Raw genomic sequence first — 16,202 nt, forward strand, 5'->3', positions numbered from 1 at the left:
AATTGGAGTAGGATTAATCTTTTCGAGAGGTTAAGAAAATCAATTGATTTAGTTTTAATTCATATTTTACTTACATCTGAGGTTTGAAATAGTAATATCTATAAAATCTATTTTTGTTTAACGAACGTTCGAAACTTCAACTACATAAGCTTTATGTATTGAATATTTCTTCCAATAATTTGATAGCCTTGAAAGTTTGAATTGTCAAGAAAATTAGAAAATGTGGTTTTCATTCCGGATAACTTATATATTTCCCGCTATAATTTAATTCCGTCAGTTATATTTCGTTGTGAACGAAATAATATAAACTTTACAATTATTTTATATTTTAAACATCTATATATCTATGTATATATATATATAAATATGTGAACGTGGTGGCACGAGTCAACTGTGTCTCTATACCAGTATCATATGCCTCTTTAACCTTTCTCGTTTTTACACTTACTAATAATAGATAAATATAAATTATAACTGTGATTTATCTATTTGTTTATTAATCTATCCTCATTCTCTACTAATTCCATGAGAATAAATCTTGGAGCTTGAATTTTTCATTTTCAAATACCTAAATATTTGCTTGCGTCGTTCTTGATAATTTCAATGAATTTATAAATCTCGAATTTTTGATGAATTGTGTAAGTTTTCATCACTGCATATTATGTTACGTATGTATATTTTCATTTCTAACCTCGTTTATTCAGTGCTAGTTTGTCAATCCGAGAGTTTAGTAATACGGTATTAAATTAGTATTGCTCGTACATTGATATATAAATACATAAGTATACTAACAATATTAAAAATGGCGATTAAGAATCTCGGATTGATAAACTGACCTTCAAAACTTGACTTCAACCTTAGTAAAAACGAAAAAGAGCCGCCATCGTTTTAAACTAAGCGCGAGCTTCGAAAAGTCAGAGAGGTGCTGAAAATTTTCGAAAAATCTACACGGAAAGAAAATTGTGGTAGCGGTTCCCATAATTCTATAAAATTTTTTGCTATACCAACATAGGAATTAGAACCATAAATTATGGAAGCAGTTCCTATAATTATAGGAATGTTTCCCATAATTCTAGGAACAGTTCCTACTCTCTAAATCTGAAACAGTGAAAACCACTGAAAAGTAGTGTATATACACTGTTTTACAGTTATAAGTATATCACTTGGTATACTTGTAACTGTGAAACAGTGAAAAATCACTGTTTCAGATTTAAAGAGTATAATTATGGATATGCTACCCATAACATTATAGGAATGGTTCCTATAATTTATAGGATTTGTTCCCATTATGGGAATTGTACCCATACTATTATAGGGATGGTTCCCATAATAATATGGGAACTATTCCCATACCATTATGGAAACTATTTCCATATATTATGGAAACCATCCCTATAATAGTATGGGTACAATTCCTATACCATTATGGGAACTTGTCTCATAATGCATAGCAAAACTTCCCATAATTTTCTTTCCGTGTACCTTCTATTCTGGCTGCCAGATGGCATTTGTGTTTAATTCATAATTATTAATTTTTGAATTAAAGTAAGTTTTAATTAACAAATATTTTAACGTTCCGAATAAAATTATTTACGACTAATAATTAAAATATTGTTTAGTTCGTTATTATTTGCAATCAACAACCGTAATTTTGTAATTTTACTTATAAAAATTAATTTGTTTAATAAATAACTCATGAATTTTTATAATAAATATTATTTTTAATAATAGTGGTAGAGCAGAATAATTTAACTGGATTCGTGATAAATAATTAATTTAATTTAATAAATTTTTTTTTCTAATTGTGTAATTATAATAAAAATAATACAAAATTACTAGTTTTTCTTCGTAATCAAAAAAAGAGCCATCCGGCCTCACCCGGAATGGAAAGGTAGATTTCTTATTTAGATACAAAAATTTGTTAAACTTTATAAAAAATCAACTATACTGAATTAAAAACACGCTACAGTAGTGTAATTAATACTTATTTTATAAGCTACATCATACAAATTTCCAGGATTTGAGTTATGCCTTATTATTCAGAAGTTGTTAGAGGACTAAGCTGCAAAAATAAACTTTTTTCATTTTTTGTGAATTTTCGAGATCATCAAATTGTTAGAAAAGATCTTTGAAAAAACAAGTAATATAATAAAAATTAAAGCTAATCTTACGGACTTTAAGATACATTTTCCAGAATTAAGTTATCCCTTTCGGTTTGAAATTTATTCAAGAATAATGCCGAAAAATTCATTTTTATGAAAATAACAAAAAATCCAAACACGCACAAGTTTTTAGTTCATGGAGAGGGAATGTCTTCAGGACAAATATGAGTCGACGGACCCATAACAAGCGTACTCATAACGCGACTCGACTGTACTTTATAATATATACATTTATAGAGTAATAAATACCAATAAATCAACATTGTTAGTATATACTGGAGTATTTGGGTGTAAAAAAACAAAAAAAAAAAAGGATAAATTTGTTATAGATAAATACAGAGTAGTATTTTTATTCAAACCACAAATTCCATTGGACCCGTTACTTGCGGTGTACTCAAGCGTCGATTTCTAAACGAATGTTGACACACGTCTCATTGGTTGTCCATGTCCACAAAAGTTTAACGGTTTGGAATTGGATCCACTGTGTGTGCTCTTCAAGAAGTTAGATGCGATCGCGTAAAGGACGAGACAAAGTACAGAAAACAAAACAAGTAAAGAAGGGAAAAACTAATTTTGAGATGAAAAGTGTCATTTCAACAGAACTAGAAAATTGGATTTTCTTTGAGAAAATAAATAAAAAATCGATTTAGTATAAATAAATCTACAAGTTTTTTTTTACAATCATTTAATAATTTATTTTGAAAAATTTCAATCTAAGCTAAAAAAGTTAATTTTTCGGTTTGCAATATACATGTAATTATTTCAGCTAGATATTGCTGTTAGTCATTGAAAATATCATTTAATTCTCTACAATATTAGTCTTATTACACAAATTCCACAAAAACAATAGTTGAAAAATTGTACCAGTTTATAGTTATTTGAAAATTTTTGCATTTGTTAAATAAATTTCAAAAATGTTTAAATTAAAATCAAAGTTTTAGGAAATTACCATTCCAATGATTACACATAATATAATTTCATACATGTAATGATCTGTTGTCAATAAAATTAGTAATCTTCATTTTTCTGAATAAAAAAATAAACAAAGCAAATAAAATAAAAATTCTAAATAAATAGCTCCGGTAGATAATTAAAAAAATGCATAAATTATTATGTTACGATGAAATAACTTGATATATTAGTGGTGTAGCATGCTATTTGCTCTGAAATAAATATCTACCTACACGGTACCAACGCAAGTTTACACACATGGCAACATATGTATATCTATATATTGATAAATGCATACACGAGATTCGCGATCATCTTGACTGCACCGTAATTATTCGGACAAAGCGCTACTTAAGATTTAATTAGAGCTTGATTGTATATGTATTGCAACGTGACCACGGATGCATAGCGCGACCATACTACCGCTCTAACATAACAAGAGATGAACTCAAAGCCTCCTGATAATAATAATAATAATAATAGTAATAAGGATATTTGCTACGGCAAGTGAACAATGACCGAGTAGATTAAACGCTAAAACCACACATACTGACCATATATATATTTCCACACCGCTTTTATTTAAATATTTATTTAATATAGTAGCACAATGCGGTTTAAAAAAACCACTATTCTATTCATAATTGTCCCTAAAAATTATAAATATAATTACACATTATGTGAAAGTTTTGATAGCATATTCAAGTTGAAGAGTCCAAGACTCTAGGTAATATTTTGCTTTATATTTATATACGTATAATATGTATATATAGACATAAGTTTACATATGTATATTTATACATGAATATGTATAGTCACTTTTACTCCACGACAACTTGAATAATTATCATCACTTAAGTAGTAATTCTACTATACCGTCTCTTTTCATACCAATGAAAGTTTTTTATTCACTCCTCATTACTCATTAAATAATCAATTTCTTTTAGTGATTTAATTCTTTTTTTTTTGCTGCATAATTTTTTTACGTAAGTAATTATAAACAAATTCAGTTTTTTTTAGTTTTTCAGATGTTAATAATTGTTAAAAAAAGAAAATAAAATACGACGACAATATAGATATATTTTTATTTATATGTGCCAATGAATTTTTTTAATTAAAAAAAAAAATTGTCTTTATTATTTAAAGATTGTTCAAAAATTGAATAACAAAATTTTTAAAAAAATCTTTGATGAATTATTAATTTTAAAAAAAGACGATTTTTTTTTCTACCCATTAATAAATTAATCACTGATGCAAAAAAATTTATTTCAGGCGGAAGTATCAAGTCGTCTTTTTTATGTCAAAAAATGATGTCTATTATTTTAAAATAATTGTTGAAAAAAAAACAATTAGTAGAAAAAAAAATGTTGGAAAATCCAAAAGTGCACACCTCAATCGCTCGTTTTATTTGTAATCATTACTCTTATTTTATAATATTAATTTTTTTTCTTATTATGAATTTTCATTCAGCTTGCAAATTACCAATTTGATTTTTTTATCTCTTACCTTCAGTTTAATATTTTTTTAATAGCATTTTTTTTTAAATATCCCGCCTTTTTGTCTTAGATGTCTCTTTTTTTTTCAAACCTATAGTGGTACACTAATGCTGCTACCAGAAGTTGACAAAGAGAAAAAACGAAAAAATAATAACTACAGTAAAAATAGCAGTTAAATTTTTCATGAATAATCAATCTTACGTTTTTAATTAATTGCAATTAAACTAAAAAAGGATTTAGATAGGTATTTTTATAAGGATTCTTGTGATAAAAAATACAAAGACAATAAAAAAAAAGTTGGGCCAATTAATTGTGTCTATCGAGGGTTATCGTGTTTACGAAGTTTCATATATGACAATCTAACAATTGACAGCACTGGTTTCTTGAGTTACAATAATTTATTTTAAACTAATGAAATAATGAATCGACTCAACATTAGGTTCAAATTGTTCCTTAATAAGTTCTCTATATGCTGGTATACAATTTTACCTATCTTGGTGTAATTAAAATAGTGTAGAAATATTTTTGTGAGTAAAATAATGGGAAAAAAAACCGTTCATAAAGCACCCTCAGTGCATCCGCGCTTGAGATGTGCAATAATAATTCAATTTTTTTTAACTACCAAAGTATAAAATTATAAATACTTATTGTAAAAATGACCTAGGTTTGATTTTATTATTTTTATTTATTTATTTAACTTTTTTAACTTCCCGCTAAGAAAATTGTAAATTTTCAAAAATTCGGGAAGTTATTGGTTTCGGTCCGATTTACGAAAATCGAATTTCCATCAGATGTCGACGTTTTGAGGTCCTAGGAAGCTATTCTGACTAATTTCAAGATGATGTCCGAGTGTACGTATGTATGTATGTATGTATGTATGTATGTATGTACGTATGTAAATACCTGTATCTTCTGAACGGATGAACCGATTTTGAACTTTAAGGTGTCATTCGATGCGGATTGTCAATATCTTGAAGCCGAGAGAAAATTGAGCTTGATCGGTAGGGCTCGTTCAGAGATATTCCAAAAATAAAGTTTTTTCAAAAATGTTTTTTTTGGATAACTTTTAATGTGCTCGATGGGTTAATTCCAAAATGGACTGGGCTCTAGAGCTTTATAAGCCGCGTCGAATGCCACCTCAAACATCAATATCGGTTCAGTCGTTCGAGAGAAACCGTTGACGAAAGAAATAAAAAAAATTTTTTTTTTTGGTTTTTTTGAAATTTCTCAAAAACGACTCGATAAATCAATTTCAAAATTTGATCAGCTTTAGAACTTGACAAAACGCGTCGATTGCCGCCTCAACCATCAAAATCGGTTAATTCGTTCGCGAGATATCGTGGGAGAAAGAAATGCTAAAAAATGGTTTTTTACAAAACAATGGCATACAAAAGTATTTGCGAGCTCGAAAATATATTCACAACAGTGTTTTCGAGCTCAACGAGCTCGAAAACAGCGGGAAGTTTTGGGGCTGGCCCGCAGGGTCAACTGACAGACCGATTTTTTTTTTTTGTGATATTAACTTATATGTAAAACGATTTTTTTCGTATTTGAAACAATAATTGCTGAAAAAGAACTTATGAATTCTGATAAAAGCAAAAAATTAAAAAAAAGCTTCATAAACTCGCGGTTAAATTATTCACAGAAAAAAAGGATTTCTTGATGCAAGAAATTTTTTCTCGTACTAAGAAAATTTTTGTTTTTAATTTATAAAAAAAAAAAATTCTTGCGCCAAAAAATTTTTTTTTCCGTGTAAGCATTTCAATATTTCTACTTCTAGTACTTCTTGATGACTATTAAATAAGAAATTTTTGTTTTCCATTCCTACGTAGTTCTAAATTATTTATAAAAAAAAAAAACTTGATACCAATTAATAATGAGATTTTTGATAAGTAAAAATTTTTTTATTTAAATATTGCGTGATGATTTTTTAATTTTCTTTCTTTAATGCAATAAATAATATAAGACACAGTAATGATTATTAATAAAAAAAAAACTGATTGTAAGTAATAATAATAAAGTCAGACATTTATTAACAAAATGACTGCAAGAAATTACAAACAATTTTATTTGATATTTTTTAATAATAGGTTGATCGAGTAATCAAGATGAGTTTGACGACTCACTGACACCATTTCTCGTTTATTAATCGATACTAATGTCCTACCTACATATATACATATTTACTTCTATGTACCACTATTATATACTACATAGCTACTATATAACGAGTTTTGTTGGCATATGCGGAGGTACAGAGCAAAGAGTGAGGCTCGTTAATTTTACGTCTAGTCTAGTCTAGTCGACTCAATACTCAGCCCTCTCTACACATAAAAATATGCTCATACTTTCGATCGATTAATATTAGAAAGTTTTATTTTATTTGATATATAAAATATTAAATTCTCAAATCATAAATTAAATTAACATTATGAAATCTCAATATGTCAATATGTAAATCTCTGTTTTTAGATAAAATAAAATAATTTAACATTCGAATAAATAAAAAATAAATAATAATAATAATTCACTACATTTACGTTCCTCAAATGTCATATTCAATATTCATTTCACTTGCTGTCGTGTGTCCCTGATAATTCGAGTGCAAAAATAAAATAATAAAACAATAAAACAAAGCACAATATACTAAAATCGAATCATAAAAATAAATAAAAAAAAAAAAAAAAACGAATACTGTCATAAATTTATAAATTATCACGAAATCTATGACATGTCCAATTTCACTAAATATGTCACGAGTGCTTAAATATTACAAGTGTATAATAATCTTCAATTGTTATTTGAACGTCTTCAATTCCCTTCCATATACATATATATATATATATATATATAGACAAAGCATCATAAGAACAATGATTAATTTATTTTATATTAACTTAATGTGTAGAAAATTAAATTTATTTCTTGATGATTATCAATTTAAAAAAATTTTAAACAAATTTGTTTCTGATATTTATTAATAATATACTATAATTTAAATTTTTATTTTAGTTTGAGAGTCGAAAAATATAGAGCCATCATAATAAAATATAAACTGATGTAAAATACTTGAAAATTTATATTTAGAAAGTTTAACAAAAATATGCGAATACTCAGTCGTCCTTCTAAAAAATGTGAATTAAAAAGAAAGGAATGAGATAGACGGAGTGCCATATTTTCATTATTATTATTATTATGATCATTATCATTATTGCTATTATTATTGTTGTTGTTGTTGTTGTTGTTATTATATATGGAAGAAGGATCGAAGATACGAGTCAAGGGACACGAAACGAAGCAGTCCAAGTAAAGGCAACCGGTCTAACCACATGTTTGTCCCGGGAGTCTGTGCAACGGGATGCGAACTCTCTTCTCATCTCTACACAACTCTGTACATAACACACCTACATATGTACTGATACTAATACTAATACTGGTACTAGTATGTACTCTATACTGCAAACGAGTGATGGCGATCGCCGTTGAGCTTTGCTGCCGACTACTGATGCTGTTGTTACAACTGCAATGTCCACACTGCTCATTGCCTGGTTGCTATCACTATTTTTGTTCTGATTGAGAAATCACTCGACTATATAATTAGTTTATTGTGTATGTTGATAGTCAATACTAATAATAAACCATTATACATTTTTTAATTTTGATAAAATATTAGCAAAAAACAAAATAATTTCGTTTTTTTTAATCATTTGTGTGAGTTGATACACAGTATCTTTATTAATTTTGCAAAATATATATCGTGAAAATCTATTGATTAAAAGCTCGACAATTTAAATATTAACAACTTATAAAAAATTATTATTGTTTGAAATCGGGGTTGCCAATTTTTCAAAAATTGTGTTCATTTTTTTGCCAAATTTCATAGGCTGTTAGATATTTTTAAAAACATCATAAGCATTGAGGTTTTTTCAACAAGCTATTAATAGAATCATTAAATATATATATGATTATTTTTATAAAGCTGAACAAAAAATGTAATGAAAATCTTTTTTTTCAAAATTATCGTACAAAATGAAAGCTTGAAAACTTTTAAATTTCCTTGTATTGGTTTCGATAATAATTTTAAAACTGCTTATAAAATTAAAAAAAGAAATTAGAAGCAATGTATTAATAATCATTTTCTTTTTCACTTTCAAACGTACCTACACGGAGAGAAAAATATCGCCAGATTAAGTATACGTATCGCTATTCTGGCTATACGCTGTATAGTCATCTTACTTAACGATACGCCGTATAGCCAATTCAGCTATACAGAGTATCCTCACAGTGGATCGTCAAAATGACGATCCGTATCCTTATTTTAGGCATTTTATGAATCGCTGACATGACTATTGCGCAAACTCTGTATTTAGGCATCCGGCAACCGAGAACGATGATACGTATAGCCAATTTAGCTATACGGATCCTCACGCTGGCAATACAGATACTTATATCAACGAAACTACATATCGTTACAAAGGCTATTCGTCGTATTGTTAAATTAAATAAACGAATACTTAACCTAACCCAAAAACGTATCTTTATTTTAACGATACTATAGATTATTAAATTAATATGAGAGTATTCCTAAATTAGGTATACGAATCGTTATTCTGACGATACGTCATTTGAGGATACATTGGATAGTAATTCTGGCGATATTTTTTTCTCCGTGTAAATATACCAAACATTTATTATTCATAATTATAATATATTATATCACTATAAATCCGTCTCAAGACAAACGATTTGATAAAAACAATACCTATTTTACGATGGCATATTATGTAAAAAAAAATGACTATAAATTTAATTACTGATACTTTTTTTTATAGAGAGAGAAATCGTACAATTTTGTGTGTAAAGTTGTAGAACTGAACAACTTTTAATCGAGAAATTTATTAAAAATTATTCAAGCCGTAGTAAAATCCATTACTTTTTAATTTACGAACTGGATCCAAAAAAAAATTATTCTAATTCACTGAAATTAAATTTTGTTTTAAATCGTTATCAAACTTCAGTAGTACCAATTAATTTTATTATCTTTCAGCAACTAAGGAATAGTTAATATTACATTCGAATTAAGTGTTAGGAATTAATTTTAAACGGTTGAAGCTTTTTAGTTAACATGACCATCGACTTTTCTCTGAGGGCATAAAGTTAATTTTCAATCGATTTACAGATTCGCTTTTATCCAGATATACTCTAAAAATTTACAATATTTAACAGGTATTCGTCATCTTTATCGATAAGTAACTATAACTGCCCGTATGAAAAAACTATATATTATCGATAATATCTAAAAAAATATATGGTAAATAACTGAACATATATGGCGGCAAAATGATTAATATTGATTAATATATGATTTATCACATATAATAATTTATATGTTTAATATTATAATAATCCATATCATTTATAATATATGTGATTATATACATCTGATATTGTATCAAAAATTATATGTCCGCTTTATATATTAATTTATAACGTAAAATATATGTTTCATCTTATAAATTAATTTATAATTTCAATATTATTATAATCCATATAATTTATAATATATGTAATTGTATACATATGATATTACATCTCAAATTATATTCTCGTTTTATATATAAACTTATAATTTCAATATTATAATAATTTCGATATTATTATACATAAATAATTTAAAAAATACACTCATACTAAAAATTAAAGGAACAAAAAAATTTTAGAAATTTTTCAGTGATTTTTGCAACACTGTAACTTCATCAAAAATAATCGTATCGAGATTTAAAAGAATGCATTTTATAGCTTGAAATCTCTAGTTTTATATTTTTTCAAATATATATAAACATATATCTGTATAAATATATAATTACATACATTTATACAAATATATGTGAACATATATTTATATAATTATACATTTACATGTATAAATATTATATGTCAGTCATATAATTAAATCATATATCTTATCATATAACTTAAAGTATAGTATAAAATATTATAAGCAATACTTATAAGTTAGCATGTAAAAAAAATATATTACCGATATATATGTTGCAAATTATAAAATCATATAATATTTCGGCAAAATTTTGTATATGGCTCCATATACGACTTCTTATAATTCCATATAATTTATCATATATTTTGAATTATACTGAAGCCCATATATTGCTTTTTCATACGGGTGTGTTTAAAAATTTCAGATTAATGTAAACAATCAAAAATATCTTCAAAATATCAAAAGATGAATAATACCTTTGAAATCAAAATAAATAAATGAATGAGTAAAATGAAATTACATATTTCAAAAACTGAATTTTTTGCGTTCATCCCAATTTATATTTTGTCTGTTGACTATTATTATTATAAAAATGTGAATTTACCAATCGATTAAAATTACAGTGCAAACTAATAAGAGTTACTTATTAGATTGTAATTATTACTATTACTTTAGTAGATAACAATTCTTCTATTAATATAGATTTTATTTTTGTCGATAGAGTAAAGTAATTGAATGATTAAGTAAAAATTTTTGAAAGATATCATATGTGATGAATTTTGGTAAGATTTTTACTTATGGCAGTGATTTTTATTGAATTTTTTTATTTTATTTTTCATACTTATATATATCCCATCTCATTAATCGAAGTAATTGACTATATATATATATATATTTATAATGAATATATAAAAGTATTCGCTTACTAAATGACGACAACTAAAAATTAGCAAATTAAATTTTAATACTTAGTAAGTATTTTTATAAAATAAATTTAATCGTTTTATTATGTAAAAAATGTTATGTAATTAAACCAAAAAAATTAATATTGATATACAATATTGACGTTCAATATCAAATAATTAATAATAATAATAATAATTAATAGCGATGCGTATCGTGTGTTGGGCCATTGAACTAAAACTGGAGATTGTATGGATATATAGAAATATGCATTACGTGTCAACGTGCAACGGTATGTTGTACGATGGTCATTTAAAATTTAAATTTAACGTTTACCAGACCATAAATATATTGCCGAGAATCAAGAACTACGTTGTGTTATTTACATTTATTTATTTATATGTATTTTTTAAAAGCTATATCACGCTCTATTCCAAAAGATAAATTAATAGTAAAAAATTATGTAATTAAGTATTCGAATTTGAATGCAGCGTTTTTTCGATTGTTTATTTATTTATTTATATGTAAAGCAGAGTAAACTGAAATAAAAAAATGTAAATAAAAGAGAGAAAAAATGTATGATGCGGATGTCTGGATGTTGTTCTATATTCTGATACTGGTGTATATTTTTATGTAGAGATGCAAAAAGGTTCAGCCAAGCGAATATAACATAAGGTATGAGTTTAAGTCAGTGTACAACTGGAGAAAGTGTATATGTAAAGGAGATAGGAGAAATGGAAGAAGAATGGAAGTAAAGAGTAGAATTGTATAAAATGTAAAATATTAAATAAAGACAAGAGACAACGAGACACTAAAATATGCTCCATGTAATGCGAGAGGATGGATTCTAATACATATGCTTTCTTTTTTTTTTTTTTTTTTTTTTTTATATAAACCAAAATTTATGACTAATGTAATTTCTTATACATTTTTGAATATCAAATACAACATAATTATAGATTTAAACTCAACTTAAACGATAACGAATATTAATTAATTTTTTATTTAATTTATGAAACTTTATTATTATTGATAGTCATTAAAATAAGAAGTGTAAAGATAAAAGTAATTGATAGTAAAAAAATTTTTTTTAATCTGCGTCATTAAGAGTTATTGTTTTTAAATACTGAATTACAATTTTGCAAAATGGCAATCATGAGTAAAAAAAAATTGTAAGATATATATTTTTTTAAATGACCATAAAACTGAGTTTCTTTACAAGTCTGCAGTTTCATTCCGATTTTTAGCATTTCTATAATGGAATAGAACACTAGATGGTTTGGATGTTTTCATTTTCAATAAAAATCTATTTGAATATTTGATGGTGAAATTTATCATGGAACAGAAATTTATTTCTTTTAAGCTAAGGTATAGTTTCAAATTTTATGGAAGAAAACGCTATAATTTACAGAGTATAAAACATTTTTGCTTTAAATAATGACAAACAAAATATCTTCGCGTCAATATTTATGATTTAAACTTCCTGTTTTCTTATATTGGTTAACTTAAAAATAATTTATAATTAAATATTGAAGAAACATTCACTTGCTACTGGAATATGTTGAGAAATAATCTCTTTTTAATTGGACTTCAATTAACAGTTAAGGCTGAAGTATTGAATTTACGAAAAAAAATCACGAAAATCTTTTTTATTTTATGAAAAATTATTTCAATAAATTTTTTTCGTAATTTCTATCGTTTAGCTAAAATTTATAATTCAAAGCTCCGGAAATTTAAGATTTTTATTAACAGAAAAATTTAAGATCTATCACTTATAATTTAAAATGTCGGTTAAACTATCAAAGATACGATAAAAATCGCAATGAAATAATTCTGTAGAGAATTAAACTTTTTACAAAAAACATATTAATTAATTTTATATAAATTAAATAATTCACTCAAATTATTAAATTTAAATTTAAATTCATGCAAATTATAACACGCATAGATTCTATCAACTCATATTTTACGACTTCTTTTATTTCAATTTTATACATTTGTAAGTTTTCGTAAAAAATAAATTCATTAGCGCACACAATTGGCAAATGATACAAAAAATTGTTAGACATTTTAAATTTTCCTCCTTGTAAGAATACACCTTAAGTTATATTAAATATCGATTAAAACTTTTTTTCTTTGAAATTAATAACTCAAATTAATATTTTAATAAATCCTCAGATAACTAAACAAGATTTTTAAAAACCAGTCATTATTTCAAACCCACAAGAAATAAAACTGCGTAATAGCAAAGAGTTACTATAATTAAATCCTTTTTTTTTAATTTCGTAAAAAATACTCAACTATGTGAATGAAATTAGAGAGTAGCTATTTTAATTGCCACGCAATAGCCGTACTTTTAGAAGCGATAACACTCACTGTATAAAGGATACTGTTTTTTTTTATGTGTGACAAGATCGCGTAGGAGGTAAGCGATCCGTCAACAAGATATCTCCTATTTCTTTAGTAAAAAATTGCCACAATAAAAAATATATTTATAAAAATCTTATACAGCCACCATTAATATCTAAAAAATTTAATGAATAAGAATGGACAATATTTATAATGATAATTAATTATTTGAATCTATACAATGCGTATTAATAACAAGCCAGTGAACTTAAACGTGTAACTAATACCACAGACTACTCTATACCACGTGTTATGGTTCGAGGCTTTTACCTCAAACTCCCCCTCATAATAATTATGTATATATATATATATAAACTCACTAAGTTATAAAACAATCAACGCGTTAGCCAGGAAATGAACTGGATTACACCGTTGGCTTTTGTAATGGGCAATAGTTAAATCACTCCGAATAATATAATAATTGTATATATATATATTTAAGGATGTATAAATGTATGTTTGTATTTATGATACGAAATTTTGGAGTAAAAAACATCTAAAAAGGAAGTTAATGATTTTATAACATCCCAATGGGCGGAGTGAGATAGAAACTCAAGGACACGCGATCCTTTACTTATAACAACCTAACACGATTTTATTACTGAGCTGCTTTAAATAAAACCCGTAACACGAAAAATAAATTAAAACATGAAAGAAGGCAATAAAAAAAATTTTTCATCACGAATTAATAAAAGGTTAAAAAAATGTAAACACTAACCTTGTAAAAAAAGATGACAGCTCGAAAAAAAAAGAAAAGAAAAACAGAACTAAAAAAAAATCACTCACTGTTACTTGATAATAAATTTAAAAAATAACGGACGCAATATTAATGAGGTTTAATTATTTATTTTATAAACTTTGTTATTTATTACGCAAACAGCAACGCGAGAAACAACAGTCTGACGCGAGAGACCGGGTATAACTGTCGCTCACTCGGCACCGTTGTCTGTACTATCTCGACGGCTACAGGGAGCCAGTCTACCGCGTATTGGCTTGACCACCGCTGCTGTCAACGACACGCGGAGTCGACCAACCCTGCTGCAGATCCCCTCTCAAATCGGCTGGGGCCAAAGCCCAATCTGTACTGCGCGCCCTTTCTCACTGCCGTATCATCTCCCACTATTTGAACCTGCACTTACGACTGCGCGCGGAGTTTAACGGAGATTCACGATTCAACCGAGTGGTTACGAGTGCGCCCGAAAATTTTTAAATCTGCATCTTGGGTTTTTTGAATAATAAATGATTATAACAAATTCTATTAATACTAATATTACATTTATTTTTTTTAAGAAATTATGAATATTTTTATTTTTTATTGATTTTGAATTTTAATTTTTTCGCGGGCTTTTTTGAATACAAGTAGAAGACAAACGACGCAGTACCGACAGACATATACATGGGTAGATCCATTACTTTTCGACGACAGTGTGCGCGCGTGGATCACCGATTTGGACGCCGATTTTTTTTCTAGAAAGTAGGTCAAAAAAGAAGGTGATCCTGAAAATTTGAGCTCAATACCCTTAAATTCGGCCACTGGAGAATTTTTTGAAATTTGAAAAAAGTTAATTTTTTGGTTATCTTTAGAAATTTGTACCTCAGCTTCTATGTAACTTAGAGAGACTTTTTCGGCGGCATTTTTCTCTGTGTACACTCTACTTTCAAAAAAAAAATATATATTTGCTCTAAACTAATAGCTAGCTTAGTTGGGCGCTTCCAACTAAACAACTGAATTAGCAAAATTTTCCGATTTTTTAAAATACTTTCAAATCTACAGTTTTCAGAGCAGAAGGATAAATAACAGATGATATTTTTTGTGTAGGCGTCTTCTGTTGATATCTACTGTAATTTTCCTTAATTGCTCCGATTTCGTTTATAATATATTATACGGTCATCCAAAGCCGGTCAATATTTCAAAAATTGCTATTCTCAGATAGCTATTACTTTTTTCTCGGAATTTCGATTTGCTTCAAATTTTCAGGAAAGTTGCTTCTTTATATTCCTAGAAAGCCCTGAAAATTTCAACTTTGGTATCGAGCTTAGATCCAAGTTATAGATTTTCAAGCATCCCGAAAATTGCTTTGCTTAAAATAATTTTTGCAAATAAGTTTTCATACATCTAATAAATTATTTACTTGTTTTCAAGTTTGCTATAAATACATATAATTGAATTTTTTTATGCTACTGCTATTGATTCTTATTTAACCCTAATCCGGTGTCGTTGTTTTCAGCACCCGTAAACGTTGAACATGGGTCATTAGCGGCTGCCGCTTACACTCTAATACCAACTGTGTTACAAGTGTACTATTTAAACACATATTAAATGTGTTCTATGTTTAAGGCCATAAGTGAAACTATAGTTTTTTGTAGTCATTTTAAACACGTTTCACGGTGTATTAAATATCTATAGATTGCTTATGGCGTTTCAATGTTATTTGGGAAGTGTGTTAATTTTGACTACACACTTGGTTTTAGAGTGTATTTAACTATGTTATTCTGTAAGGA

At 26.8% G+C, this 16,202-nt stretch overlaps 1 protein-coding gene across 3 annotated transcripts in view; it reads right to left on the bottom strand.

Moving 5' to 3' along the window:
* The window catches only part of LOC130675058 (putative polypeptide N-acetylgalactosaminyltransferase 9), a 207,098-nt gene extending 192,331 nt beyond the window's left edge, over positions 1-14,767 (bottom strand). For 2 of the 3 annotated variants that reach the window (XM_057480516.1, XM_057480518.1), the window contains exon 1: positions 14,419-14,766. The gene's annotated coding sequence lies outside the window, so the exon portion shown is untranslated. Of the gene's footprint in view, positions 1-14,418 lie in introns of all 3 variants that reach the window. The other variant, XM_057480520.1, reaches the window with a different exon arrangement.
* Positions 14,768-16,202: the final 1,435 nt, after the last annotated feature.

Source organism: Microplitis mediator, chromosome 9, assembly GCF_029852145.1.
Source record: "Microplitis mediator isolate UGA2020A chromosome 9, iyMicMedi2.1, whole genome shotgun sequence".
Taxonomy (NCBI): domain Eukaryota; kingdom Metazoa; phylum Arthropoda; class Insecta; order Hymenoptera; family Braconidae; genus Microplitis; species Microplitis mediator.